The following is a 4906-nucleotide window of genomic DNA, read 5'->3' as shown; positions in this document are numbered from 1 at the left end:
AGCAACATATTTGTTTAATGAGCTGCGAGTGGGACTTCATGTGGCGTTTGGAGGTCTGATCTAACAGCATCTTTGTGCAGCTCAGACTTGAATGCTGAGAATAATCTCAGACCGTCTCTGTCGTCACTTTTAATGATCCAGCTGGTTGTTTTGCAGTTCAGCCGTCAGTTTGACCCTTATAAGCTACTCTTCCCGAACCTATCCATGTCTTCATCAGTCTCCTCTCCAGCAGACACTATTTGTCCCGTCAGTCTCCGCTCCTCAACTTTGCGTCCACTCTGTCATTTGTTTTATTGTTTGCAAGTTTTTCTTTCCAAAGATAAAAACAATTTGTCTCATGATGACCAGGTCAGCGGCTGGGCCGAAGACATTTCAGACGTTTAAGTTGCTTATGTGTCAGAAGGAACGCCACTGGAACCAGTTTAGTTTCAGGCCCGTTTCTCAGTCTTTTCTGCTGTTTTATTACATGTTGTCATTCTTAGGAGTTTCACTGTGATCTTTGTCACATTGTGGGAAAAAGCATCTCTGTTGTCTGTGTGTGTGTGTGTGTGTGTGTGTGTGTGTGTGTGTGTGTGTGTGTGTGTGTGTGTGTGTGTGTGTGTGTGCGTGTGTGTGAGAGTGTGTGTGTGTGTGTTCCAAGTTTTCAGCAAGCTACACACACATGATGTCACTGATCGCCCGGAAGCACTCACAACGGCAAACATTTGGCTTTATTCAGTGCACACACACACACACGTATACACACACACAAACACACACACACACACACACACACATACACACACGCCAGAACATGTATCATGGCTGATACAGAGCAGTTTTAGGACATCACACACACACCCAGTCGGGACCAGAGATTAAATCACGTTTTTGGAAAATACATTTTTCACACTTTTAGCTCCACTTCTGCTTTGATCTAACAGCCAACCCCTGACCCTGACCCTGACCCCTCACCCTGACCCTGACCCTGACCCCTCACCCTGAACCTGACCCTGACCCCTCACCCTGACCCCTCACCCTGACCCTGACCCCTCACCCTGACCCACCCTGACCCCTCACCCTGACCCCTCACCCTGACCCCTCACCCTGACCCCTCACCCTGACCCCTCACCCTGAACCTGACCCTGACCCCTCACCCTGACCCTGACCCCTCACCCTGACCCTGACCCTGACCCCTGACCCCTCACCCTGACCCCTCACCCTGACCCCTCACCCTGACCCCTCACCCTGAACCTGACCCTGACCCCTCGCCCTGACCCTGACCCCTCACCCTGACCCCTCACCCTGAACCTGACCCCTCACCCTGACCCCTCACCCTGACCCTGACCCCTCACCCTGAACCTGACCCCTCACCCTGACCCCTGACCCTGACCCCTCACCCTGAACCTGACCCCTCACCCTGACCCCTCACCCCTCACCCTGACCCCTGACCCCTCATCCTGACCCTGACCCTGACCCCTCACCCTGACCCTGATCCTGATCCGGACCCTGACCCCTGACCCGATCTGACCCTGATCGTGACCCCGAACCCCTGACCCCGACCCCAACCATGACCTCAACCCTGACCCTTGACCCCAAACCCTGATCCCAACCCGAACCCCGACCCGAGCGAACCATCAGCAGATACTTAGATCAGATTATAAACTGAAAATCTTATTTACTTGTGAATAATAAATATGACATTGTAGTAACAAGTTTAGTCATAAGAATCCCATCATGTGTTGGACTGTCTGTGTTCTCTCACTTTAACCTCCTCATTATTCTCTGCCTCCCCCCTTCCTCCCCCTTCCTCCCCCCCTCCCTCCTCTCTGCAGGCTGATGAACTGGAAGAGGAGGGCATCTCAAAGGCCGAACATTCCTGTATCCTGAGCCAATGCTCAGCTGGAGAGCATTCAAGCACACACACACACACACACACACACACACACACACACACACACACACACACACACACACACACACACACACAATTCCCAATCACATTTTGAGTCAGACTTTGAGAGAAACAAGGTTTTGGGTTTAAAGAGGAACTGCAGCAGTTTAACAAAGGAGGCTGTCTGCGCGCGCATGAGGCGACGCCTGTGCGTGAACAGATAGACTCCCTAACTGAACAGATAACAGGTTAAAGTGATTAAAAGCCACACGGGGGGGGGGGGCACGCTCACACAGTGCAGGTAAGGGATGGGTGAGACTCTGTGCGCACACACACACGCGGGGTAAAGTAAAGATGGGAGCGTCATAACGTCACCCATCAGAAAAGTCAGGAGAGAGAGAGAGAGAGAGAGAGAGAGAAGAGAGAGAGATGAAGCAACACCCCCATCTCCTCTCTTCACCCGTTTACCAATTAAGGCTCGCGCAGCAGAAGCAGAACGTGACGGACAGAGAGGAGAAGAGCACGCGGAGGGACCACCTCTTTCTTTCCTTCAGCCACCACTACAACTGAAATACACCCCCATATTTCCCCCACTGGGGCTGCGCGTGCAGGGAGCTCCGGGACACACACACACACACACACTAACTGCTGTGCGTCCTGACCGAGCGGACCAGAGACACGCGCATTTAAACCAACACGCAGGTGAGTGCCGTCCGGGGTCCCTGTGGGTGCTGGGAGACTTTTCACTGTGGGAGATTCCCTCCGTGGGATCCGGGATGAAGTCTTCACGGAGGTTTGGGTAGTTTGGACAGTGCGCGCGCTGCGGACGTCTGCGTTACAGTTCATGTGTGCCAGCTGTGTGGGTGTGTTGCCGAGTCTGAGAGCCGTGAGAGTGGGGTGGCAGAGCTAGAGCCTACCGAGGGTCCGCTGAGCCGCGGTGCCACACCTCACGCGCCATCAGCCTCTGTCGGTGCCTCAGTCTGGGTCCTCAGTCCCTTCTCTTCACCTTAACTTACATTTTATACTGATGTTTGTGTGGAATCCATCCATCCATCCACCCACCCATCCATCCATCCATCCATCCATCCACCCATCCATCCATCCATCCATCCATCCACGCATGACCCACCACTCAGCAGAAGTGGGCAGAAGCATCTGTCCGGTGGTACAGTTTGGCTCCACGCACCAAATAAGGCAATGAACCTTCCCGGACTCCTTACCGGGACAGAAAGGTGTCCGGTAGCGCCCTCCGCCGCTGGGATCGGGTCCCACACTGCTGCGTGTGGCTGCAGGATACTTGGATCGCTCCATCAGCTACGAGTTTGGCTTCTTATTAAGCAGATTTTAACTTGGTCATTGTCCCTGTGATTCATTTTAATTCAGGTCAAGGCTCTGGGCCAATAATAAATGCGATTTTCTTTGGCCCATATTTAACCATAAAAATGCAGAGAAGAGTGTGTCTGCCTCAACAGAGCCACATCTTCAACACCTGATGCATTTTACTCAGACCATGCCAACGCTCACCAGAAGCCATGTAAAAGCAAAATCAGAAAGTCTGAGCTTCATCTGATCTATAGAACATGTGCCACAATCCAACTGGAATAAATGTTATTATGAGGTGAGTAGGCTAAAAATGGACTTTTTTATTTCCATGGAGACAGGGCCGGATTAAAAGTGCACAGGGCCCTGGGCCCAGAGTGTTCCAGGGGCCCCCTTCCCCACCGCAACATTGTAAAAATTGGGAATGATACAGTGTGAAACGGCATTTCTAATGTCTCTCAGCCAGTGGTACCAATAGCAATACTCTACACACTGTTGTGTAACTATGTGGCTTTTATTTACATTTTGTTTCATGTCCAAACTGCTGGTGTGTGTCCTACATGGTCACCACATGGGCCACAGGTGGGTGTGGGGCCCTGGACCCATAATGCCCATCGGATAATCCGGCCTTGCATGGAGGTCCTATGAAAGGATATAAAGATAAAATACTAAAATTCTCACATTTATAGACAGGCTACAGTGTGTATTTTAAATGCATCACTTCATGACAGGTTTCTTCAAACAGAGGTGGATTTATTCTGCATCCATGGCGTGTTCTCCCTCCACGGTCCTTTTCATTCCGACAACCCTTCATTTAGGCTTGTCTGGCTTGAGTCCGGCTTGAGCCTGGTCTGAGTCTGGCTTGAGCCTGGTTTGAGCCTGGCTTGAGTCTGGTCTGAGTCTGGCTTGAGTCTGGCTTGAGCCTGGCTTGAGTCTGGCTTGACTCTGGCTTGAGTCTGGTCTGAGTCTGGCTTGAGTCTGGCTTGAGCCTGGCTTGAGTCTGGCTTGACTCTGGCTTGAGCCTGGCTTGAGTCTGGCCTGAGTCTGGCCTGAGTCTGGCTTGAGTCTGGCTTGAGTCTGGCCTGAGTCTGGCTTGAGTCTGGCTTGAGTCTGGCCTGAGTCTGGCCTGAGTCTGGCCCGAGTCTGGCTTGAGTCTGGCTTGAGCCTGGCTTGAGCCTGGCTTGAGTCTGGCTTGACTCTGGCTTGAGCCTGGCTTGAGTCTGGCCTGAGTCTGGCCTGAGTCTGGCCTGAGTCTGGCTTGAGTCTGGCTTGAGTCTGGCCTGAGTCTGGCTTGAGTCTGGCTTGAGTCTGGCCTGAGTCTGGCTTGAGTCTGGCCTGAGTCTGGCCTGAGTCTGGCTTGAGTCTGGCTTGAGTCTGGCCTGAGTCTGGCCTGAGTCCGGCTTGAGTCTGGCTTGAGTCTGGCCTGAGTCTGGCCTGAGTCTGGCTTGAGCCTGGCTTGAGTCTGGCTTGAGCCTGGCTTGAGTCTGGCCCGAGTCTGGCTTGAGTCTGGCTTGAGTCTGGCCTGAGTCTGGCTTGAGTCTGGCTTGAGTCTGGCCTGAGTCTGGCTTGAGCCTGGCTTGAGCCTGGCTTGAGTCTGGCCTGAGTCTGGCTTGAGCCTGGCTTTAGTCTGGCCTGAGTCTGGCCTGAGTCTGGCCTGAGTCTGGCTTGAGTCTGGCTTGAGTCTGGCCTGAGTCTGGCTTGAGTCTGGCCTGA

The 4906-nt window shown here is 53.0% G+C and overlaps 1 protein-coding gene across 3 annotated transcripts in view; it reads left to right on the top strand.

The window, feature by feature from the left end:
* Nucleotides 1-2383: 2383 nt before the first annotated feature.
* flna (filamin A, alpha (actin binding protein 280)) overlaps nt 2384-4906 on the top strand; it is a 45404-nt gene continuing 42881 nt past the window's right edge. For all 3 annotated transcript variants that reach the window (XM_079239307.1, XM_079239306.1, XM_079239305.1), the window contains exon 1: nt 2384-2575. The gene's annotated coding sequence lies outside the window, so the exon portion shown is untranslated. The remainder of the gene's footprint in view (nt 2576-4906) is intronic.

This window comes from Telmatherina bonti (assembly GCF_933228915.1).
Source record: "Telmatherina bonti genome assembly, chromosome: 4".
NCBI lineage: Eukaryota > Metazoa > Chordata > Actinopteri > Atheriniformes > Telmatherinidae > Telmatherina > Telmatherina bonti.
This window is presented reverse-complemented; position numbering and strand designations above follow the sequence as displayed.